Below are 27,470 nucleotides of genomic sequence, written 5' to 3'. Positions count from 1 at the left end.
TCTAAGTTTCTTTCTTTTTTAATACATTTATTTATGTATGTATGTATTTATGAATTTTATGTGGTGCTGAGGATTGAACCCAGTGCCTCACACGTGCCAGGCAAACGCTCTACTGGTGAGCCACAACTCCAGCTCTTTCTAACTTTCTTTAAAAAAAAAAAAAAAAAATCTTAGTGGTTTAAATTTACTGTTTCAAAGTTTTGGAAGCTTGGAGTCCAAAATCAAGATGTTGGCATGATTAGTTTCTGCTGAGGGGTGTGAGGGACACACTGTTCCACTCCTTCCCTTTTCAAAGTTCTATGCCTCAATTTCCCCTTCTTACAAAGATACAGTCTGACTGGGTTAGATCCCACCTTAGGGACCTTGCTTTAATTTGCTTATCTCTGTAGAAGTATCTTCAAATGGCCACAAGGGTTAGGATTTCAACCTGTGAATGAGTGAGTGCTGGAGGGATACAATCCAGTTCTTAGTATTCCCCAAATTTCTTTTTCTTCTTCTCCTTCCTTCCTTATTCTTCTTCTGATGATAAATGTCAATTTTTACTGTGGATGTTTGTGTAAATTTCCCCTTGGTTATCATTTTCTTTCTTCCAAAATGAAATGTTAGATTCTAAAATATTTCTTTCTGGATTCGATTACTTCTCAAAGTAAGTTCTTGTAATTAGGTTTTACTTGTGTTACACCAACCACCTTCATCTGAAAAATGTCATTTTTTTTTGCCCTACCTCTTGAAAGATTTTTTATCTTTATACTCAATTCTGGGCTGAATTTTATTTTGTTTTCCCCAGAAAGTTGACAATACTGTTCCACCATCTTTTGGCTTCCTCTGTTGCTATGGCCAAACCTCCTGTCAGTTCCATTTTTATTCCTATGTACACATTGTAAGTTTTCCTGGTAATTGCTTTGAAAATATTTTCCCCTTATTGGGTCTGAAATTTTACTTTTAGGTGTTTGGGTTTGGATTAATTTTTTGTGTCCAGCTTTGAGTTTGTTGAACTCCCTACACCCAGTAGTTCTCTCTCTTAGTAGTTCTAAGAAATTCTACAGCTTCTCATATATTATTTCTTAAAACATTTTACTTCTTTTCTTTCCTTTTATTCTCCTCTTAGAATTGAAAGAGTTCTCAGTATATCTCTCAAATCTCTTAATTTTCTGTTTATTTTTTTTACATTGTGAATTTTTAATTTTTATTTACTTATTTTATTGGTTGTTTTTAGACACACATGACAGTATGGTATATTTTAACACACATACATGGGGTGCAACTCATTACAATTTTGATCCCATTCTTTTGGTTGAACATGATATGGAGCTATACTGCTCAAATATTCATATATGCATATAGGAAAGTTGTGTGTGATTCATTTTACATATTAAAATATGTTCTGTCTTCCAATCTTGACAATTAAACCTTCATAATGATATGAAAGTTCTGAATTTAGAATCCTTGGACTCTTCATGTATCTGTGCTAGAACACCATGATACTAGGAAAACTGGTCCCTAGCCCCAGGGCACCTGGCCTGCAGCTTGCTCCCTTACCTAACCACCATTTGTCCATCCCATAACATACAGAATTCTCCCATTTTCATGGGGACACTTTATCCATTCACCTAAGCTCTGTCTCTGATCCTATAAAAGCAACAACAACAACAAAAACTATTCATAGCTACTCCTCAGGTCTAGGAGTGTGAACAGCAGGCAAGCCCTGGACCAGACTATGGGAAGGGAATGTGGGCTTCCAGTGCACCAGAAACATGATCTATCAGAAGAGAGGTCTCCAGGGACCCATATTCCTTACCCTGGTAAGAAGAGTGGAGCCAGAGAAGGGTTATTTTAAGCCTTTCACAGTGCTGGACTCAGGCATGAGCTCCTCATGCTGAGGCCTAGGTCCAGTATTGATGTTTTATTGCTGGAAAGAGAAGATCATCTCCATTCCTTAAACATAAAGGGGATTCTCCTGAGCCCACTACTTTACTAAAAGTAGTCTGCTCACAGATAGCAAATATAAAAACAAATACAGTCAAATACATATCTAGTGATTTCTATTTGCCAGGGACAAAGCTAGAGTTATATAGATATGTCTCAGTAAAATATCTTTGTTTTACCACCTTCTAACAATTCTATAATTCCTGGTTCATTCAATCCTTCTCTATCTTTCTTGTGGACTAATGGAATAGTTCTCTGACTAGTCCTCCTATCTTACCTATTAGAAATTATTTTCAGGCTCTTTACTAATTTCAAGATCACATTCTAATGCTCAGTGTGCTTACAGGAAGGCATCTGTGATAGTAATCCATACATCTTTCCTACCTTAACTCCTTATAAATCTAAACTTTTGCATCTTCCAACCATCTAAAATACCTCTGATTTCTCAAACTTCCCTTTCTATTTTCTAATCCCATCTCTTGCTTCTCTCTTGACATTTCTACATTTCTTTATGTATAGCCCATTCTATGAAGCCGTTCCTGGCTAATCTGGCAGAATTCTTTGTGCTCTTAACATAGGCTGAGACATTGCTCTCCAAGCGCTTAAAAATTGATTGCTTATCCTGAGTTACATGCTTGTCTCCCCCTACTGGACAACGGGCAACTTATTTTGATTGACTGTAGCCTCCAAGGCTAGTAAATTTGTGAGCTGGACACAAGCTCAGTAAGTTCAGTTTCTGAATAAATAAGAGAATAAATAAGCAAAAAAAAATGTTGCCTGATTAATCCTATAGTAGTACATTATAGCCACTGGTTTGTTTTCTTGCCAAGTTCACCTGGTAGGATAGATTAGGATCATGTAAGTTACAGGACAAAGCCAACTGGCTAGAAGCAAAATCAAATGCCCAGGATTCCTCATGCCATGTAATATAGCTTTATTGCTGGACCAATTTTTGCAGGCTCCCCTTAAGGAATAAGTTCAAGGTCCACATTCTTTCTCTAGTGATGGTTTTTGTTTGTTTTCTTCAAATTGTTCCTCCCTGATACTAAGAGAAAACAACAACAACAACAACAACTCAGACATATTAGAGAAAGCACAAGAGTCGAATGATACCACTTATCAGTCTGAGTGAGAATACCTCAGGTAAAGCTTCCTGAGAAGAGTGTAACTAAAAGGGGCTGGGGTTGTAGCTCAGTGTAGAGCGCTTGCCTAGCACGTGTAAGGCACTGGGTTTGATCCTCAGCACCATATAAAAATAAATAAGATAAAGGTAAAAAAAAAAAGGGACTAGCTTGCCTTTAAAAAAAAAGTATGACTAAAGCATAGACTTTCTATTCTCCTTCCTTTTTGTTTTTATTTGTTGGTAAATAAGAAATAAGAACTATTTGAATGCATTTTGCTGTGGCCCATGCTATTTCAGACAAATATCTTTGCTCTTGTGAATTAAAGCTTGTTTTAAAGAAAATCAGGTATAAACAATAAGCAGAAGCAGCTATGGAAAGAAATAAAAAATTTGAAAGTGCTTTGGTTGCCAAAATAACAAATAATAATACATTGATTGATGACTTTCCTTTATTATGTTATATTTTATTAGTAAATGCATTATTTAAGCAAATATTATGTTTTTTTTTTGTTAGAACAGAGTGCTGTTCTTTTTTTTTGGGGGGGGGGCAGGAACTGGGGATTGAACTCAGGGGCACTTGACCACTGAGCCACATCCCTAGTCCTATTTATATTTTTTTAGAGACAGGGTCTCACTGAGTTGCTTAGCGCCTTGCTAAATTGCTGAGTCTGCCTTTGAACTCGCAATCCTTCTGCCTCTGCCTCCGAAACCACTGGGATTACAGGCATGCACCACCATGCCGGACCCAGAGTGCTGTTCTGATGACTTCTCCACACTGCTTCAGGAGAGTCAATTCTGTTTGTTTGTTTTTTTTTCCTTTCTTCCTTCTGAAATATTTTTTTTTGGATAGTTTGAAAGACAGATGCTAGAGACTACACTGTGAGCTGTCCCAGATGTTCCAGCTGCTAGACCACCAAAATCAGGTTACAAACCTTGATTTAACAAACAATCTGATACTGAAAGATCCCTGATACTTGGCTCAGGCAAAAATCACAGTCTTTGTAAATTGACAGAATGAAAATGTTTACCCATTTCAGTACTTCTGTATTTTATAAATATAGTTGTAATTCCATCCAAATTAACTTTAAGTTTCAGAGATGCCCAGGAGTCAGAATTACAAGAAATGAATGTTTAATAGTGACTGTCCGGTATCACAGTTTGTTAAGCCCTCCCCACCTCCAAGCCCCTGAACTCTTCTCACCCCTCTGTTCTTGCTCCACAGCACTGTGTGTTCTGGTTGTCATAAGCACTTTCATCTTCCTGTCTTTATGCATTTATCTAAGAAGCCTGGGGGTTATTATGTATGACACTCTTCTAGATGCTGATGGAAACACGATGAGCTAGGTGCAGGCATATTAAGGTGTTCGTGCTCTAGAGGAAAGGGCAAATACAAAAACAGCAATTAAAATGGATACGTTAAATGCAAGTTCTAGATAAACATGAGATTTTAATGAAGCACACAGGAGTACACATTATTCCAAAAGAAAACTAATTCCAAATAAAGCAGATGCTAGGAACAAAAGTTTGAGCCAGAGCCACACAATGTTTAGGTTGATTGAACATTGCTCAGGCTTCAAGTACAAGAAAAAGAGGGATGGGATTTGAAGCTAAAGGTTGCATGCATAGATGGGACCGATGTGGGTCACTATGCAGATTGTGAGAGCCAAACAACACAGCTAGGTCTGCTAGACTCTTCTCTATGGCCAAAGGGAAGTATGGGTAGGGATAATGAGGGGGTGGACATAAAAGAAACAACTCTAAAATATAATCATGCAAGCGCCATCTGTTTGGAATTGCCCTTTGTCTTTTAGTATGTGTTAGTAGAAAATCTGTACTTTATGAAATAGCCATCTTCTAATCATCAATGGCAAATTTGTTTCTGGTTATTGTACTATTTTGTGTGAAAATACTGGAGAGATTGGACCAGTATTCATCTGAGTGTGGATGAACTGAAGTAGAATGAAAAGTGATAAATATGTTAGATAGATTCCTCATTACAGAGGAGGCTGCTGAAGAAGGAGCAGAGATTCTTTGTTAACTGTCACAAAGGACAAAATAACACCTTATTACTTCCAAGTGGATTTGCTGTTTTATATTTGCTTTGAAAATGCTTATGACATATTGAATTTGTGCACTTAATTCTATAACTAAAAATCTCACTGATGTATGCTATTTTATAAGAACTTTATTTAAATGATATATATTTGTAAAGCCCCAGAAGCAAAACACCTCAACACCATTTCTGAAAATTCAACACATTGCCTCCAACCACATTTCTAAAATACTTCTTTTTGTTTGAACATGTATAAAACCTTTTTCTCGGTAGAAATTTTGATCCACTGAGAATTTGAGTTATTTTTCTCAAGATTTCCTGTAATTCCAGATCTGAAATATTTTTTAAAAATTAAAAAGAAAACAATTTGTTGTTTAAAGATCCTCACTGGAGTTTTTTTCTATTGTGAAACCATATGGAGAACACCCTCAGACCGGTGCTAAAAAAAGAACCGGTTTTCTGCGTCCTAGTCATGTGAGGAGGATAAATGCAGTCTCCAAATGATGTGACTGCAGGCTCAGAGAGATGCTGAGAATTTGAGGTACTGTAATAGGGGTATTATTATTTATTTTGAATAGCATAGTAAACTGTAGTTACCCTGCAGGGTGTGACACCCACTGAATCTCATTTACAGTCAAGTGTTAACGCCTCCAGGTCCTTGCAGCCTTAAGCTTTTGTCTCTAATTGTAAAGGACTTAGTCTCTAGTTACAGGTTTTTAGTAGACATTTGTTTTCCTGTTCTCCCATTTTTGTTGTTTTGTCTTGTGTCTAGGAGTATGTTTGAATTTTGTTCCTAAAATTGTTCTGCACTCGGGACGGTCCTGAGCCCTTTAATAATTACGAATGCAGAATTTGACTGAAGAATATAGTGCTTAAACAGGCCTTCTAGACTCATAAATTTAAAACTGATGGATAGACTTGAGTAGAAAACATCAGAGTATTATAAGTAGTTAGGGGTATGTTTTGTGTTATTAAATTATTCTTTCAGTGACGCACACAAATGAATGAGAAAAACTGCTGGATTTTTCCAAGGATCTATCCTCTTCTTAAATGACAGACAAGGACACTTCAATTACATTTCCCAATCACTGTCCAGCAGTGTGGCCATGTGACTTAATTCTGGTGAAAGGAATATAAGGAAAGGAGGTGTGGGCTTCTTTTGGGTTGTGTCTCTCAGAGGAAATGATGAGACTTCTACCTTCTAATTTCCAGGCATCTTGGTAAGAACTGGAGTAGCTACTGGTATCACTAAATAGAAATCACATATTGATAGTGACAAGACAAGGTGATTGAAAGAGACTGGAACCTTGATGATTCTGGAGCCTCTGTCCCATCCCTGGACTTCCTAGCTGACTCCCAATTAAGAGATAAACATCTCTCTCAGGCTTTTATTACTTTGGATTCTCTATGACCATGGTTGAATTGAGTAGGAGCAATATGTACAAATATTATACTGGCTTAGTGACTCACTGGCAGGAAGTGAGGATATAGATGTTAAATTGCAAAGCTGTTGACAATGAGTATATTGTGGTAGAAAATTTGCTAAAATTGTCTTGGAGACACTTTAGACATAAATCCATTTGTCAACCAAGCCTTCGACTTTAACATTCTTATTGCCTACTGGCTGTTTTTATGTTTTGTTTTAAACTTTTCATCTCTTTTTCATTTAGCAAAGTTTTACCAGAAAGATGAACTCAAGTTAGAACGAATCACTTGAAAGGAGAAAGGAAAAGAATGTAGGTCTGGAAGGGTAGGTTTTCTGTTTTTTTTTTTTTGTAAGCCAGTGATTTAAATTGACTGAGAGAGTCTTATAATTCAAGGCCTTAATAAATTAGTCCTGACAGAAAACAAAATTTTCTGTGCCCCAACCAAGGCAGAGATAAAATGAGATTCTACATCAAGAAATATTCTTTGTAGGAGATAACACTGGACAAAACCATTAAGACTCCCAGACAATGGGAGCCAGCCTACTGGGACACATTAGATTAAGCTTCCTACTGAAGCTAATTGTTTCATTTCTCCTTAAGGTAATCACTATTAAATTGAGCAAGAGGGTGATTGTCAGGGTGCAAGAAAAAGTAAACGAAAGATGAGTTTTCGGGCTAAAAAACAATAAACAGATGAGATCTTTGTTTTTATTTCTGTGCAGCCAGAACTGATGAACTCAGAGTCCATGGGCCTCAAAATTTTTAGATTGAATTGCATTACCAAAGAAATTGTGGTTCAGGATTGCAAAAGTCTGTCATAGTTTACCCCTTAAAGAAAACGTTATCTTTCTAAACCTGAACTGAGAATTAGGAAGCAGCCTGCTAACATTTTGAAGCTTCCAATATAGTAATCTCCATTGTCTTCATATGTGGCCATGGAGGTAGTGGGCATTCAAGAAGCTCCCTAAAGGCCAAGTCAGACGTTTATGGGATAATGACCAAGGCAGTGTACCAACTGCAAGATGGCTTAACTCAGGAAATTACTGCACTGACATTATAGCGAGTCCAGTTACTGCTGTACTATTTCTATTCTTCCCTCTTCAGAATTTAGTTTTATTGCTTCTGTCCAGTTCCTATTCAGATACAGTATATTAGGTTGGTAAGTGTGGGGACAGTAACTTGATTCTGATTGATAGATTGCCAATTCAAAACAAGCCATCTCCAGTCTTGATAGTAATGCACATCATCTAAAAATGCTAGACTTGAAGCAGGATGCAAGACCTGAGCTAGCTAGGGTACTGCTAACTGCTACTTAAAAAACAAAAAGAGCGGCTGTGCACAGTGGCCCACACTTGTCACCCCAGCGGCTTGGGAGGCTGAGGCAGGAGAATCACAAGTTCAAAGCTAGTCTCAGCAACTTAGCAAGGCTCTAAGTGACTTAGGGAGACCCTGTCTCTAAATAAAATATAAAAAGGGCTGGGGATGTAGCTCAGTGGTTGAGTGCCCCTGAATTCAATCTCTAGTACCAAACCAAACCAAACACCAAAAGAGAAAGGTCCCTTAAATATAAAAATAGGTCAAATGCAATAAAGACTTATTTCTCAGCAATGTTTGGTGTTTATTCAGAGACCCCGGGAGGACTTTGGGGTTGTCCCTCTTGGAGAATGGGAGAGTAGGAGTATGTCTTAATTATGAATGAGAAGAAAAGTGTGTCCTAAATGGGCAACCATAGCAAACACTGAAGTAGACTTCAATATCTGTTCTCCTTTTCTGTTCTGTTCCACAAAATTCCTACTCCCATTCTAAGCCCAGAGCTAATCCTAGGAAGTGGATGCTCCTCCAAGGGGTATATTTTCTAGCCCCTCTTGCATCTAGATGGGATCATATAACTACTTGCAGTGGATGTTCATGAAAGTGACACATGAAATCTGCCATTCTTTGGCCAATGTGTTTAAGATATATGAATATCTTCTCAATTGTCTTTTCTCACTTCTCCATCAACGGAAAGGAGAGGATTACACTTCTGTCACCCCCAGCAATAGAATCAGTGTAGTGAAGATGGCAGAGCCAACATCAGCCTTAGGTCTCTGGATGAATGGCAAACATAGATAAGACATTTTTATTGTGTTTGACCCATTTTGCATTGGGGACTCCCCCTCTCCCTGACTCCCTTCCTCTCCTGCCTTTAAGAAGCATCTAACACTACCTGAGCTAATATACCTTATTATAAGTAAGAGGATATTAGTAAAGCACATGGCCACCTAGCTAAAGCCTGCATTTTCTAGTCTCTCTTTTGTATCTGAAGTGACTGAATGATTAAGTTCTCAGGGGGATATCACCTGAATTGAGACATGTAACTTCTGTTGCATGCCCTTTAACAGAAGGGGTGTGTCCTCCTCTCACTTTTCCCCTTTATCCCACTAAGTACAGGCATGGTAATGGCAGGTAAAGTACCCATCTTGCACAAAATAATGTTCTGCTGAAGAAGGCTGGACACCAAAATAGAAGAAACGTAGGTCAGTACTTCAGCCTGTCCCTCCTATTTGAAATTCAACATGAGCACAATGAACTTATTTTAAAATCATTTTATGTATGTCTGTTATAGCATACTAACATATAGCTTAAGACAACAAAATTAATTTGTGCTCTGTTCAGCAAGTTTTACAAGTTTAAGTCAATTATTCTATTATATTTATTTTATTAACAACATTGTAATCTGATGTTTATTCATTTCTCCTAAACATTCTATTCTTCGTGCCACCTCAATGGATCAAGAACTCATTATTTCAACACCTTTCTATAATAATTATGCTGTCATTGTCCCCTAGAAATGATACCTGTAGTTAATTACTTCAACTTTGAAGTAATGCAGTCATCTGGCTCGCAGACTACCAAAGGTGTGGGTGGAGAGAGAAGTATACTGTGTCTTCTGCCTGAAGAATTGGGTGAATGGTAGGAACTCATGAAAGGATTCCCAGGAAGCCTCAGCTATTCTTGTACATCAGGGGATCCTATTCACGTGCAGTTTAGTGCAGGTGAGGAGGACTTAATTCTAGTTCATACCAATAAATAGCCTAATCCTTTTTGAATAGAAATAACACAATGGTAACAAATAAATTAATAACCGAGAAATGTTATTAATGCTTACATATAACAAATACATTAAAATTTTTAGAAAAAAAAACTAAGACTACTTGACCATATACTGCCAATTTTCATGGTAATCTGATTTATTTCTATTTCCTACATACCCAAATGACTAGTTATCCTATTAAGCAGAGGTCAAATTAATGTGTTTAAAGTCTTATTTATTATAATGGTAATTATGTTTGGACTAAAAGTTACTTTTAAAATTTTTAAATGTTACAACAGCTTTGTGGGATATAAATCACCAAAGACTAATCAAGGATAAGTACACTAATCTCTAAGCACAAAAATCAATCAGTACCACTTAGTCTTCTACGTTATATAGCTTGTTTATTTACCTTCTATTGAGGGAATATGTGTAATAGAATCTGAAAATCAATACGATTGCCCATTCACTCGTACCTGTGTGTTACTCTTGTGAGGCTGTGTGAATGACCATTTACAAGGTTTGAAATCATCTGTGTTGTAATATTAATGGGAACAGGGTTTTGCAGAAATGGATATTCAACTTCCATATAGGAAGCTTGTATCTCTTGGCTGTACCATGATAACTAACATGACAGGGCAAACTATAGGATTATTGGGTTCTCCATTTCATCATCTCGCATTGAAGGGCTTGTACTAAATAATCTCTAAAACTCCTTCAGATTAAAATTATGAATTAGGGAAATAAAATGTAATCAGTAAAGAACAGTGACATGTCATCGTGATGGAATCCTATTTTTAAAGGGAGAAATAGTTATAGATATACATATTTTGATTTTGGGAAATAGCCCAAAGCATGGCAGAGAACACACTATATCTTATAGAAATTCTCATTGCTCCCAATTTCTCCTGAATGTTATGGAATCTCACCCTCTATTTCAGCTCAACAGTGAATGTACTGTTAAAAATTTATCCCCCAGGTGGCAGTGCAGCATTCCAAGTTTAGAATGATCTGCTCTTGAAAAAGACAATATAAGCTTGTCTCTGCACGTTTATGTTTCTTCCTTTTGGAGGAAATATGCTACAATAGCAAAGTAATAAGGCCTGAGTAATCAGAGACAAATATTCCATACGAAGTAAACACAGCAGTGATCCAATTGCCTGTGCAGCACCATGTCCAAGGGCACACAAAGCAATCACACAAAGTGATCTAACAGGATCTTGCAAAATTTAAAAGAGTCTAGGTGTCAGAAATCACCTCTAGTTTGAAATCTTTGTTTTATATGTTATTTTATCAGAGTTTGCGAACATTTACTAAATGCACTAGGATTAAGAGACTGCTCAGAAGTGGTCTTTCAAAATTACAGATGAAATGGGCAGCATCCATCAAACCTTCATTTAAAGGTTTGATGCGACTGATGCTAATTGGGGGCACTAAGACTTGCTTATGAGATACACACAAAAAAATGAACAAACAAAATAGCTTCATATTGTCACCATGAAAAGAAGCCAGGAGGGGGTCACATTCCTGTTTTATGATAATAATCCAGTGAATCCATTTGGACCAAAACAATATCTGTTCATCTGGATGATGATCAAAGAAATTAGAATGAATCTTTAATTTTCCACTGTACAGTAACTCAATCAGGCTTTGTAGAATTGTTATACTAAAATAACATTCATCAGTAGTGACATCCAACTAGTAGAAGTAAATGTAGGAAAACAAAATTTTAAAAGGTTATGAATGACCATCTTAAAAGCAAGAAAGATTTCATTTTGACAGGTTTTAGAATGTTGTCAGTTTTATGTTCTGAAGATTCTCTTATGTTTAGGTCTAATGAAGTCTTTCCAGTTTCAGATCTCCTTGTAAGAAAAAACAATTCGTATTACCCTGAGAAACATCAATAAAAGTCCTGTTTTTTTCTTAAACAATAGAGTTTGGATATTTTTTATCTGCTGTTTATGAATTGTCTACCTGTAACAGGTACCCCACATGAATACTTAATTGCAGAATTAAATTCTTTCTCCTATATGTACAGTCCTGCCAACAAAGAACTATACTTCTTTATCCAATTCAATTATGAAAAAAATCAACATAGGCACATATGTACTGTTGTACATAACTACTGCTTGGAAAACAAAGAAAAATAAGGTCTGTCTGCCATCGATGGCCATAGTCACTAGTGGGGAAGATAGACAAATTGTAAATAACCATGGACAGAACTATATTATAAAGGTGGCATGGTGGTAAGGATGGTGGGTCTGGAGCCAGCATGCTAGATTAATGTTTTGGCTCTGCCTCTTAATATGTCCATGGATTTGGACAGATTACTTTTCCAGTTTCTTTATGAAGCAGATGAAAATGAGAGTACTTACCTCACAGAGCTGTTTTGTAAAGAATGAGTTAATTGAGTAAAGTGCTTGGCATATAGCCAATTCATTACCACAGAACAAAGGGGAAAAAAATGTCCTGGGGTTAATAAAAGGGAGAGACCAATAAAGTAACTAAGACTTGAGATTAACCTGTTAGAATCCCCTTTAAAGATATTCAGTGATTTATTAAAGGAAGAGGATAGAAGGGCACTTCAAACTAATATGACAATACATGAAAGGTTCGAGTAAGAGGCAGCAGTAGTGCAGTATTGTTGCAGGAAGAATAAGGAAGTGGGAAAACAGGTCCAAACACATATATGAAGTTCAGTTTGTGCTGAGCTATCAAGATTTGGTGTAATCAGAAAATATGGGAAATGGCTGAGTATTTTTTTTCACATGAGATAGATAGTCATATTTATGTTATTAATTTATTAATTATTGTAATTTTATGAAAAAATGGATTATAGAAGGAAATAGAAAAAGGGTGATAGAGATGAGATTCTCAAGGAAACAGAATCCAGAACAGGAGGGGTGAATGATCATTGCTTAAAAATGATTTGTTGCTTGGATACAGTGGCTCACAGCTTTAATCCCAAAGATTTGGAAGGCTGAGGTAGGAGGATTGCAAATTTGAGACCAGTACCAGCAATTTAGCAAGATTCTGTCTCAAAATTAAATAAATGTCTGTAGCTATCGCTTAGTGGTAGAGTACCCCTGGGTTCAATCCCTAGTACCACAAAAAGTTAAAAATAAAAAGATTGGTTGGCTTGCCAAACAATTTAAAAATTACATTATCAACATAAAGACCCTTTTGGTAGCCTACAATTTTTTACATGATTTTCCTGTCTGGTTGCAGATTCCCATCTCATCTCTCACATAGACAGTATTTCAGACACAGAATTTAAATATTCTACATGGAAATAGCTACATGTATTCACAGTTCTTTGCCCCTATTTCCTGAACAAGTTAGAACCAATGCAGAAGGAACTTGCTCTTCTTCTGATAATTCCATTTCCTGTGGGGGAAGATGGAACTTGCTGAGGCTGACAAGAGCAGCTTCTTTCCCACTTAGCTCTTTTTTGACCTGTGACATCATAGACCCCTCCCCTTTCCCTCTCCTCTATTTCTCTGCCTTACTTTCTCTTCCTGCCTGCCTCTGATCTGTTCCTTACCATCCACCTCCTACTTCTATCCTCCTTCCTCCCTTCTTCCTAAATAGAATCATAGTACTTGAGCTCTTCCCTTCTCTGTCTTCAGTACTGAAGCCGGAAGGGTGTTCTTTTGGCTAATGGACCTTGACGTTCTGAAGAAACATGTGATCTGAAGGAAGCCACAGGCCATGGAGAGGGAATGGTGACTCTTCCTCCTCTCCCACTTGAAATTATTCAAGAATCACTTCTTGAGTAATTTGAGCTCTTAAATCTTCATTAGAACAAGCTTAATTATAACTCTCTGGACAAAAAGAACAATAAATAGCCATGATTTGAGGACTTTTCCCAAATCCTATCAGCTTAGATTAGTAAACAGTTTCTCGTTTGCACTCAATGCAGTGTGCAAAACAAACAACAAACAAAAAAATTCTAGTAATTGAGAGTTAAGCTTAGATAATGAAAAAGAAAATAGGAAATCAAGTGATTTTAATACATTTCACCATGTATCTCTGTAGTCCTGTGGTCTCCTCCTGGCCACTCTGGCTCATTATTTACTTCAGCTGTCTGGTTTTATCTATATCCGCCCTCATATTACCAAACATGACTGTACCAAGCTCCTAAATTGACATGCCCTCTGTTCTAGAGGTCAGTAGCACTGGACTGTTTTATTCAGTACTTGAGAATGTGGCCCAATAACAGTGAGCTTGTACAAAGAACTTGGGCATTACCATAACATAGCACAGATATGGCCCTAGGGAATATATTAGTCATGGTGTACCTGGCTGCTATGAAAGAAAAAAAAAAAAATCAGTAGCTTTTTTGGCTCTGACTTTTTCTATGATGCCAGAGTTCTTTGGATCTTTTTCACTGATCAGCCAATGAGTGAAGAGGGAGAGCAGGTGAAGAAGCTCTTGGAAGTGTTTTGGGGGCCATGTCTAGAAGTGGCATTCACCACTTTCACCCACATCCCACTGCTGGAGCTGAGTCATAGGGCCCATCTAAATGTAAGGGAAGCTGGGAAATTTGATCTATCAATGAGCTCAAGAGGCAAAGAAATGGAATTACCTTTGCCATAGGCATCCATTCTAGGTGGTTAGCAGGGAGGTCGGCATAAGACCAGTGTACTGGGCAGATGCCGTGATGGTCCTTCTATTGTAAGACAACTGTCTTTCACGAGGACTTCAGCAGAGCTGCACTTGGCTTGATCAGTTCCCCAAGTCTAGTTTGAATTGCTTGTTTCAACTAAATGATGTTATTTTCTGACAGCATTCAGGAGAATTAAAGAAATGACTTTACTTCCTTTCACTATTACTCATCTAGATTCTCAGATTGTTTATTGGTAATCTCTACTTCTTTTTAATGTCATCTCTCAGGGAGAAAATCCTATTTCAGCCAAGAGATTTCATTCTGTAATTACATCACAAAGGATCACTTTATAAGGAAGGCATTGACTTTGAATTTCTGTCAGCTTCAATTTAAGCAGATGGAAAACTATGGAATATATACCATAAACAACCATCTCTTTTAAGCTTAGCAACCAGAAATATTTCAGCTTTCCAAGTCAGCTAACAAGCACACAACCTGCTCATCTTTCCTATGCCTGAATAGTTCAACAAATAAACACTTTGTTCATAAAACATAAAATGCATAATGATACTTAAGACAGGAGAGAGAACAGAGCTGTCTCTCAAATGAGGTTTCACTGTTTCAATACATCAAATTCCAGGCCCCCCACCCTTTCTCTCAACTCTTCTGGCAAGGCTGGCTGCAATTGCTATGTGGGCTAAACTTTAAGAAATCTATAATAATCAAACCTCTAAATTACCTCTTCTGTTTAATAGAAATCTTCCAGGAAATATGCTGTGGGAGTGGAGAAAGAATCCTAGCTGTTAAAAACGATGTCAGCTCATCACAGAAATGTGATTTCCACTATTACTACCACCCCAGTAGTAAAAATTTAGGAAATGAGCCTTTTTTATCTCCTGTTACCCATTTCTGCTACTAAAGCCAAAAGAAGCCCCATTGGTATGCAAGCCATTGAAGTCCACAGTGCACTGTAGCTGTATAGATCTGCACGCCTGCAAGAATACAGATACTGAATGTGCATGTTGCTATGTATACGGAAAGCTAATCCCTGGGTTGTTTGTCATTAAAGAACCCAAATACCCTATCAAGGCAATATGACTAAGCTTATGCATTTTCTAAGCCACTTAACCATCATAAATAAATACATGGGATTTCATGGACCAGAGACAACTAACTGGAGAAAAAAAATCATTATATTTATGAGAGGATGAAAATAATTGAGAATTTATCTTTGTTTTGAATTATAAATATTGTGTTTAAAGACACCATGACCACCACTTCCTTTACTAAGCAGACGCTTGGGAGGCATGCTCTCCTCATCTCCTACACCCAATGGTTTATGGAGGACCTTCTGAATCTCAGTTCTAAAACTCACCTGGATCCAACCACTTCTCTTCATCTACACTGTGATCACCTCACCCAGTTTTCATCATTTCTTACCCCACAGCATTCTGAATGCTGCTTAAAGTGAGGATCTCAGTTTACCTGCATGGGCACCACTTGGACACTTCAGAAACATTGTATCTCATGCTCCAGCTAAACATGCTTTTATTATTTGCATTTGACAAGATCCTCAGATGATTTATATGCAGCTACCATTTAAGCAGCACAGACATATCTCCTTGCCTCTGGCTTTATTCACTCCTGTTTTATTCTAAACTCTGAAGCCAGAGTGATCATTATAGAATTCAGATCTGATCATGTCACTGTTTTGCTTAAAATCCTTCAACTTCCTGTCTTTTGGCTGAAGTAAATAAAAAAAAAAAAAAAGAAAAAAAATTACAAAGCCCTCCAAAACCTGGTTTCTGTTACTTCTTCAGCTTCATCTCATAACATTTTTCCTTCCCATATAATGTATGGTCACCTTTGTTTCATATGTAAATGATGTTCTGTTTTACCAGTGGAGGGTCTATACTCACTATTCCCTATCTGACCATTCTTGACCTTCTGGTCAACCTTAGTCCTTTCAGCTTTGATTTAAAGGTTAGTTTATTCAGGACCCTTTCCTCTGATTATGTAGTCACAACATCATTTCTTGCCTTATCAAACTGCACAATGCCATATTAACTTGTTCAATACATGTACTTCTTGCTAAACTTTAATTTTCACAAGAAAAAGGACTATATCTGTCTTGTGCAGAGTAATATCCACAGTGCTTGAGATAGTAGCTAACACATGGCAATTATGACCAAATGAAATAATTTTTCATAAAGTTGAATGGGCAAGGAGGGGAAACCAAAATGGTGGGCTAGAGGGAGGGTGCATTCTGTGTTGCTCTGGGACCTCGAATTTAAGTAGTGGGAATACTGTTTCTCTGTGAATGAGTAGAGGACCCCTGACAGCTGCTCCTGTGTAGGAATCATATGCACTATGTCTATGCAGGTTTCCAGGCCTCAGCATCAGGGCATGATTCCCAGCCACTCATCCATGCAGGACCTCCAGGTGCCAGAGCAGGACCACCTGTATCAGCACCTGCACAGGATTACTGGCCGCCACTCCCACGAAGGACACCCACACGCTGCCCACACTCAGGAATTCTGGCCATTACTCTGTGTGGACACCCATCTACCAACATGGGGCTCTCCTGGTCACCTCCATCTTGGAACACTGCAACCACTGCCATACTCCCCTACATGCCATACGTAGCCTGCACCTGGGGACACCACACAGGGTCAGCCACTAGTCACAACACTGCATGCCACAGAGCTGCATCTCTGAACACACTGCCCAACGCCACTGCCCAGCCCCACTTGACCTGACACCCCATCACTGAAAGCAGCTGCCTCCATATTGGGACACCTTTGTCACCATCTTTAGTTGGGGCAACTCCTATCTTGGAACACCAGCTGGGGTTTAGAAGCAATATCAAGGTACCTATAGTCCCCAACTCACCTGTCTCCCGTGTAGCTGCTAACCTGACACAGTGCCTATGGCTATGTGGCTGGTCCTGAACTGCCTAATATAAAACAGCTCTCTGAGACAGGTGCTCAGCCCCAGAAAGCAGCCCACAAGACCTCCAGAGAGAAAGTGTCCTGATTGGGAAGCAGAAACGGAGGGGGTGAGTGAGATACAGTTTAGAGACTAAATTAGAGACCAGGAATTGTGAGGTCTACAGGTGATATAAGGAGACCAGGCACCCACATTATATTAGCAGGAGATCCTTGGGGTGCAGTCTCCCATCAGGACCAGCAAGTGCTATACCCCACCTCCAGGAGCTCCACCCCCAAGACCAACTCTCCCACCCTAATAACCTTCACCATCCTGAGGGTTGAGATAACAGCAAACAACAGATTACCCTATTTATTAGATGAGAAGGAACTCAGGAAAGATAATGATCTCCCCCCCAAAAAAAAAAACTTGTATCTTCCTTCAAATTTTTTTTTTCTTTCTTTCTCTTTTCCTTCCCTCATATCCACAACATTGGTGAAACCAAGTACTTTTCATGAATTAGGCTACTAAGAACTGGGATGTCTGAATAGTATATTACAGTTGGGTTATATATTCTTTTATCTCATATTTTTACATTTTTAATTTTTCTTAATATTTATGTTTGTTTTTTGTACTCTATTGTCTTCCCACTTACTTGTTGCTCCCAAATCTCTCTCTCTCTTCTCTTGCTACTAACCAACTTCTTTCATGCTTTCTAAGATCTAATAACTCTATATATTCACTTCTTATCCCCCTCAACATCTCATCCTACACCTCACCCCTGGTTTATTGTACACCATCAGAAACTGTAGACTCTTTTGCAAACCTACTGTTTATATTGTAGATAATAATTGAACTGACCATTTCTGTATATTGTGACAAAACCGTAAACATCTTAATAGCAGCTGTTTGGTTTAAGGTTGTATATTGCTTGTATTGGGATCTGTTGATATGGTTCTCCCTATTAAAAGAGAGGTATTGGAACCCTACAGGGATACTATAAGCCTATAGGCAAAAAAGTATAATGCCTCAGATCCACAGTGCTAGAAGGGAAGACACACAAACAACATGATAAATACAAGGGAAGAAAGTACCCCAAACGAACCAATATACTACATTATAGAATTCATGGCCAGCACAACAGAAGAAATGATAGAGAAGGAGTTCAGCATGTACATAACTTTAATGTTCTGTGAGTTAAAGGATGATATAAGAGAGTAAATACAGGCAGCAAAAGATCATTTTGATAAAGAGCTACATCAGGAAATACAAGAAGCAAAAGATTATGTCAATAAGGAAATAGAGATTATGAAAAAACAAACAAACAAACAAAAAACAGATTCTTGAAATGAAACAATACACAAAATTAAAAACTCAATAGAAAGCACCTCCAACAGATTAGATCACTTGGAAGACAGGATCTCAGACAATGAAGAAAAAATATATAATCTTAAAAAGAATGTTGACCACACAGTGAAGATGGTAAGAAACCATGAGCAGAACATTCAAGAATTATGGGATAACATACGAACACCAAATTTAAGAATTATTGGGATGGAGGAAGGCATAGGATTCCAAACCAAAGGAATGAACAATCCATTCAATGAAATAATATCAGAAAATTTTCCAAACATGAAGAATGAATTGGAAATCAAATACAAGAGGCCTACAGAACACCAAATGTACAAAATCACAAGAAATCCACACCAAGGAACATTATAATGAAAATGCCTAGTATACAGAACAAGGAGAGAATTTTAAAAGTCAGAAGAGAAAGAAATCAGATTACATATAGGGGGAAACCAATTAGGATATCTGCAGATTTTTCAACCCAGACCCTGAAAGCTAGAAGATCCTGGAAAACACATATACCAAGCTCTGAAAGAAAATGAATGCCAACCAAAAATCATACCCAGCAAAACTAAGCTTTAGATCTGATGACAAAACAAAAACATTCCATAATAAACAAAAATCAAAAGAATTTACAACCAGAAAGCCTGTACTAGAGAACATCCTTGTCAAAATATTTCACAAGGAGGAAATGAAAAACAACAATGAAATTAGCAGAGGGAGGTAGTACACTAAAGGAAAAACTAATCAAAGGTGAAACCAAGTCAGTTAAATACCAAAAATAAACAAGAATGGCTGGGAATACAAATCATGTCTCAATAATAACCCTGAATATTAATGGCCTAAACTCACCAATGAAAATACATAGATTGACTGAGGTTGGGGTTGTGGCTCAATGGTAGAGCACTTGCCTAGCATGCAGGAGGCCCTGGGTTCGATCCTCGGCACCACATAAAAATAAGTAAATAAAATAAAGGTATTGTGTCCAACTACAACAAAAAAATATTCTTTTTTAAAAAGAAAATATATAGACTGGCAGATTTGATTTTTTAAAAAAAGACCCAACACTATGCTATCTCCAAGAGACTCATTTTATAGGAAAAGACATCCACAGACTGTAGGTGAAAGGTTGGGAAAAATCATATTACTCACATGGACTGCAGAAACAAGGAGAGATCTCCATCCTCATAACAAATAAAGTAGACTTCAAGCCAGAGTTAATCAAAAGAGCTAAAGAAGGACATTTTATACTGCTCAGGGGAACCATACACCAAGACATGACAATTATAAATATATATGCCCCAAACAGTGGAGCATCTACGTTCATCAAACAAAGTCTTCCAAGTTCATGAGTCAAATAGACCACAACACAATAAATCTGGGTGACTTTAACACACCTCTTTCACCACTGGATAGATCTTCCAAAACTATAGAACTCAATAATACAATCAATAACTTAGACTTAATTGACATATATAGAATATTTCATTCTTCAATAAGCGAATACACTTTCTTCTCAGCAGCCATGGATCCTTCTCTAAAATAGACCATATTATGCCACAAAACAACTCTTAGTAAATATAAAAGAGTAGAGATATTACCCTGCATTCTATCAGATCATAATGGAATGAAATTAGAAATCAATGATAAAATAAGAAATAAAAGCTACTCCAATACCTGGAGACTAAATAATATGCTACTGAATGAACAATGGGTTGCAGAAGACATCAAGGAGGAGATTAAAACATTTTTAGAGGTGTATATGTTATATCTATATTCTTATGAAAATCTCTGGGACACTATGAAGGCAGTTCTAAGAAGAAAGTTCATTATATGGAGTTCATTCCTTAAAAGAAGAAAAAGCCAACAAATCTATAACTTAATATTACATCTCAAAGCCCTAGAAAAATAAGAATAAATCTATACCAAAAGCAGTAGAAGATAGGAAATAATTAAAATCAGAACTGAAATCAATGAAATTGAAACAAAAGAAAAAGTTTAAAAATTGACAAAACAAAAAGTTGATTCTTTGAAAAAATAAATAAAATTTGCAGACCTTTAGCCATGCTAACAGAGAAGGAGAGAGAAAACTCAAATTACTAACATCTGTGATGAAAAAGAAAATATCACAATAGACACTACAGAAGATAATTAGAAATTATTTTGAAAATGTGTACTCCTATAAAATAGAAAGTATCAAAGGCACTGACAAATTTCTAGAGACATATGATTTGCCCAAACTGAATCAGGATGATGTACACAAGTTAAACAGATCAATTTCAAGTAATTAAATAGAAGACACCATCAGAAGCCTATGAACCAAGAAAAGCCCAGGACCATATGGATACACAACTGAGTTCTACAAGATCTGAAGAACTAATACCAATTCTCCTCAAATTATTTCATGAAATGGAAAAAGAGGGAACACTTCCAAACTTATTCTATGAGGCCAATATCACCCTGATGCCAAAACCAGGCAAGGACACATCAAAGAAAAAAAACTTCAGACCAATATCTCTAATGAACATAGATGCAAAGATTCTCCATAAAATTCTGGCAAATTGAATAGAAAAACATATTGAAATGATAGTGCACCATGATCAAGTGGAGTTCATACCAGGGATGCAACGTTGGAAATCAACATATGGAAATCAATAAATGTAATTCATCACATCAATAGACTTAATGATAAGAATCATATGATCATCTCAATAGATGCAGAAAAGGCATTTGACAAAATACAGCACCCCTTCATGTTCAAAACATAAAAAAACTAGGGATAATAGGAACATATCTCAACATCGTAAAAGCTATCTATGCTAAGCCCCAGGCTAACATCATTCTAAATAGAGAAAAATTGAAAGCATTCACTCTAGAAACAGGAATGACTATTTAACATAATTCTTGAAACTCTAACCAGAGCAATTAGACAGACAAAAGAAATTAAAGGGATACAGATAGGAAAAGAAGAACTCAAATTATCACTATTTGCTGATGATATAATTCTATACCTCAATGAGCCAAACAATGCCACCAGAAAACTTCTAGAACTAATAAATGAATTCAGAAAAGTAGCAGGTTATAAAATCAGCACCCATAAATCAAAAACATTTCTGTAGATTGGGGACAAATCCTTTGAAAGAGAAACTAGGAAAACTACCTCATTTACAATAGCCTCAAAAAAAAAAAAATTGGGAATCAACTTAACAAAATAGATGAAAGTCCTCTACAATGAAAACTATAGAATGCTAAAGAAAGAAATTAAAAAAGAATTTAAAACATGGAAATATTTCCTTGTTCTTGGATAGGCAGAATTAATATTGTTAAAATAACCATACTTCCATAATCACTATATAGATTTGATGCAATTCCAATCAAAATCCCAAAGACATTCCTCATAGAAATAGAAAAAGCAGTCAGGAAATTCATCGGGAAAAATAAGAGACCCAGAATAGCTAAAGCAATACTTTAGAAGAGTGAAGCAGATGGCATCACTATACCAGAACTTTAACTATACTACAGAGCAATAGTAACAAAAATGGAACGGTATTGATGCTAAAATAGACTTGTACACCAATGGTACAGAATTTAGGACACAGAAACAAACACACATAAATATAATTATCTCATATTAGACAAAGGCACTTAAAACGTATATTGGAGAAAAGATAGCCTCTTCAACAAATGGTGCTGAGAAAACTGGAAATTCATACACAGCAAAATGAAATTAAACCCCTATCTCTCACCATGTGCAAAACTCAACTCAAAGTGGATCAAGGACCTAGGCATTAAACCAGAGACCCTCTGTCTAATAGAAGAAAAAGTAGGCCCAAATTTTCATCATGTGGGATTAGGCCCTGACTTCCTAATAAGACTCCTATAGCACAAGAAAAAAAAAATCAAGAATCAATAAATGAGATGGATTTAAACTAAAAAGCTTCTTCTCAGCAAAAGAAACAATGTGAGATGAATAGAGAGCCTACAGAATAGGAGCAAATTTGTATAACATACACATCAGATAGAGCACTAATCTCTAGGATATATAAAGAACTCAAAAATCTTAACACCAAAAAAACAGATAACCCAATCAATAAATGGGCCAAGGAACTGAACAGACACTTCTCAGAAGATGATATACAATCAATCAATAAATATATGAAAAAAATGTTCAACATCTCTAGCAATTAGAGAAATGCAAATCAAAACTACTCTAAGATTTCATCTCACTCCAGTCAGAATGGCAGCTATTAAGAATACAAACAACAATAAGTGTTGGCGAGGCTGTGGGGAAAAAAATACACTCATACACTGCTGGTGGGACTGCAAATTGGTGCAACCAATATGGAAAGCAGTATGGAGATTCCTTGGAAAACTTGGAATGGAACCACCATTTGACTTAGCTATCCCACTCCTTGGTTTATATCCAAGGAATTTTAAAACAGCATACTACAGTGATGCAGCAACATCAATGTCTATAGCAGCACTTTTCACAATAGCTAAACTGTGAAACCAACCTAGATGCTCTTTAATAGATGAATGGATAAAGAAAATGTGGTATATATACACAATGGAATATTAATCAGCATTAAAAGAGAATAAAATCATGCATTTGCAGGTAAATGGATGGAGCTGGAGAATATCATGTTAAGCGAAGTAAGTCAATCCCTCCAAAAACCAAAGGCCAAATTTTTTCTCTGATATATGGATGCTGATCTATAATGAGGATGCAGGGGATCATGAAAGGAATGGAGAAGCTTTAGATAGGGCAAAGGGGAGTGAGGGGAAGTGAGGAGGCATGGGGATAAAAAATACAGTGGAATGAGATGGACATCATTACCCTAAGTATATGTATAAAGACACGAATGGTGTGACTCTACTTTGTGTACAACCAGAGACGTGAAAAATTGTGCTGTATATGTGTTCTATGAATTGAAATGCATTCTGCTGTCATGTATAACAAATTAGAATAAATAAATAAATTTTAAAAAAAGATGAATGGGCAGTTTTCCAGATCTTTAAGAATAACTGTCTTCCAAAACTGTGAAGTTCTGTCACAGAGAAGATGATCAGACTTGTCCTGATGGGTTTTAGAGGACAGGATGACATAAGCAAGGCCTATGAAATACTGCACGGTTATATCCCAGCATGTTGTTAGCACTAAAATATCTGTGGAATGAGAGAACCAGAACCTGTAAATACAAGTTTGAGAGTAAGACAAATCATTAAGGCAAAATTTAGTATCATCTTCCAAGGCGCCATCAATGGAGTGGGTTGTTTTGTGAGGAAGTTCAAAGTGACCATTTAAAGGTAGCATATGGAATAAAAATTGCCTCCCTAAGGAAAGTGCTTGAAACAGTTTAGATTCTTGGCAATCTTTTAGACTCTTGGCAACTGTAAGAGTCCATTATTTCAATAGAACCTCTGTGAGGGGAAACTGTTAATCATAGATGCCAACCTTAATTTATAGAAAAAATGTGGTTCATCCTTATTAAAATTCTATTATTAGTTTTGTGCAGACATTAGTAATAGCTTTCATTATTTGGTGTGATCAAAAAGGACACAGACACCAAATATGACTTTATTGGGTTGTAGTTGGTCCTTAAACTCCACCCTTAGAAAGTCATCCTTTTAAAAATGTTCCTTTTCTAGGCATCAATGTTAGAAATACAAATATATTTGACTATTATTTTCCATAATCTCTATCTTTTGGGTGCTTTTTAAGAACGCATTCTTAAAAGAATCAATTACAGAGGGAAGAGTGACAGAGTGTTAGTATTCAGAAGGTAAGAGGGTTCTGGGCCTAGACTCAGCTGATTTTTTTTTTTTTTTTAAATCAGAGACCTTATTTTGATACCCCAATCTAAATGATATATCCCTCCATAAGACTTTCTCTAATGTCAACTTTCATTCATTTGACATATATTTATTGAATGACTATTATGTGCTAAGTACTATTCTAGGTAACTGGGATACATCAGCAATCCAAAGATAAAAATACCTGCCACAGAAGTGTGGTTCATGGACCAAAACTATCAGCATCATTTAGAAGCTTGAGAAAAATACAGAAAAAAGGGTGACAGCCCAGTCCTACTAAATCATGTTCTGCCTTTTAATGAGGCCCTCAGGTTATTCATAGACATGTTTAAGTTTGGAAACATTCTTCTAGTGTACCTGCTCTTTTATTTCATAGGATTTTCACATCTTTAAGTGGTATATGTGTTTATTTGCTTAAAGCCTGTTTGCCTCACTAGACCACAAGCTGTATGTAGTTATGTAGGTACCTATGGGCCAAAGTGCAAGAGATAGGTGGATATCAATTCAGAACTTCATTTGCTATTCAACTCTGCCAAGGCACAGCCTTCTGCTGACTTCTCTTTTCAGCCTCACAAGCTGATTACCTCCTGTTCAAGAGTGCCAGTGGAACCTATCAAGATAACTAACACTTGTCAATTCTTCTCTACCTTTGCTTTAGTTGCATCATCTCTTTTATTTTTTTTAAACTTGCATAAAAAATTTGGACTAAGAATTGATATTATTAATTCCTAAGGATAAAAAATAAATAAAATACATCATTGATATTGTGATACGTGAGAAATCAGTCCTGTTTCCCACTTCTGCTTTTGTTCTAGCAACCCTCAAATGAGGTGGTTTTCTTTTCTGTTCTGATTTTATATCATAGCTTGGCCCTCTTTTGCATGAATAATAGGAATTGGCAGATGATAAGATTGCCTGAACATTGCAATTTTTGTAATTTATAGTTTATAGCAAAAATTGGCAATAAATGTCTCATAAGCCAAATCATCAGCCTAATAATCTTGCCTTCATTGTCTTAGTCCATTTTCTGATGTTATTACTGAATATCATAGGCCAGATAATGCATAAAGAAGAGAGGCCTATTTAGTTCATGGTTTGGGAAGTTCAAGAGCATGGGACTAGCATCTGATTAGTATCTGGTGAGGTCCTTCCTGATGGTTCATGATATAAAGGAAGGCAACACATGGTGAAATAACACATTTAAGAGACAGCTAAACTGGTTTTTGTTACAGACACACTATCTAGGCAACCCATTAATCCATGAATGGATTAATTGATTTATGAGGGCAGAACCCTTGTGAACTAATCACCTCTTAATGGTCTCACCTCTTGACAACTCAAAATGGAGATTAAATATCAACATCAGTTTGGGTGGGTGTGTACAAACCACAGCACTTATGAAGGGAGAATATTTTTAATATTTTTTAAATGGCTGAAAAAAATCAAAACAAGAATATTTCATATTACATGAAAATTATATGAAATTCCAATTTCAGTGTCCATAAATAAAGTTTCTTTGGAGCATGGCCATGCAAATTCATTATGCTTTGTCTTTGCCTGCTTTCATGCTATAATGCAGAGTCAAGCAACTGAAATAGAGACCATATGGCCACAACTCCAAAATATGACTATTTGGTCCTTCACAAGAAGTTTGCTGACTCCTATTCTCCAGTGATATTGCCCATAGAAATACAATGGGAGTCACATAGGTAGATTTAGATTTTCTAACAGTCACATTTAAAAAGTTAAAAAAAAAGTAAATGAAAACAAAAAAGTTAGTTTTGAGAATATATTTTATTGAGCCCAATATAGTTCGAGTTTTTATCATTTCTATGTATATTCAATATTACGAATTATTAATGAGGTATTTTACATTTGTTTTTTATACCCAGCCTTTGAAATCCGATGTCAATTTTACACATCAGTACAACTGAATTTATATTAGCCATGTTTCACAAGCTGGTATCCACAGTGGCTAATAGCCACCATATTAGAACAATTTTAGCATATACGCATGAATGTTGTATTATTTATCTTAATTTTTAGTTTGGAATAAAAAGTTATTATTAAGATTAAATAAGGTCAATGATAGGAATCTAGCAGAAAAAATAATTATATGTCATGACTTAAAGTAACGCTTTTTTAGGGTATCAAGGAGATAAATTATCATCACTAAATGGAAAATAATACCATAAAGCAAAGTATCTAGACTTCTTTATTCTTAAATTTGCATGACCCAAAAGAGAAACAAAACCTTGATAGACTAGAATTTGTTTACCAGGGAAAGTAGACTTTATTTGTAGATTATCTAATCTATAATTTTTCTATGAAACTGAATGGGAAAAAAATCCAGAGAAATTTCATCAAAAAAGTGTTATTTTAGCCTATTGCTCGGGGTAACCCATTTAAAGTAGATCACTGAGAAGACTATCTGCTGTTAAAAAAGAAAACTTGTTTGAATTGGACCCCCTAAAAATAGGACCCTAGGGATATTTTAAATTTAGGCAACCCTTTCCAAAGAGAAGTATTTTTTAAAGAATCATATATGGCTGGCTTTCAATGCCTGGAATTTCTATCCTATTTAGCATGCAGAATAGCACTCCACAGCTTTCCAAGTTACTAAAGGAAGGCCTCCGTCTTTAGTCCTTGCCTTCACTTACCATCTGTTCTTTTTCAAAACCACAGTGCCTCAGCTGCACTGTGGAAATTGACAAAGTTAATGACTTCTAGCTCTGTCTCCTCTTTTGAGGCACTAGGTAGCTCCAATTATCATCCACCATCTCAATCTCCCTCCCTATTAAATGGGGATAATGATGATCAAATAACGGGCATAGTGTAAGCAGGGGTTGGAAGTATTCTCTTTTGTCTGTTTACTTAGATGGAAAGAACATGGTGTTGTTTTAGTGCCATAGAAAAACCCATAAAATGTTCTTTGCTATTTAGCAACTCATATGCTTTTCCTTCTCTCAAAGATCCAACTTTCCTTAATTAAGTTTGGCAACAAATGGGCATTTCCTTCAGGTAAAACCTGCTTCATAACAAAAATAAAAGGAGTTGACAAGGCTCTGGGACAGTTCCCAGTTCAGTTCAGGGCATGAGAGGATAATTCAATGAAAGAGATATAAGGCCTGAGAATGGAAAGGATGACTCTCAATCTTATGCAGCAA

This window comes from Marmota flaviventris, chromosome 3 (genome assembly GCF_047511675.1).
Source record: "Marmota flaviventris isolate mMarFla1 chromosome 3, mMarFla1.hap1, whole genome shotgun sequence".
Lineage (NCBI taxonomy): Eukaryota > Metazoa > Chordata > Mammalia > Rodentia > Sciuridae > Marmota > Marmota flaviventris.
This window is presented reverse-complemented; position numbering follows the sequence as displayed.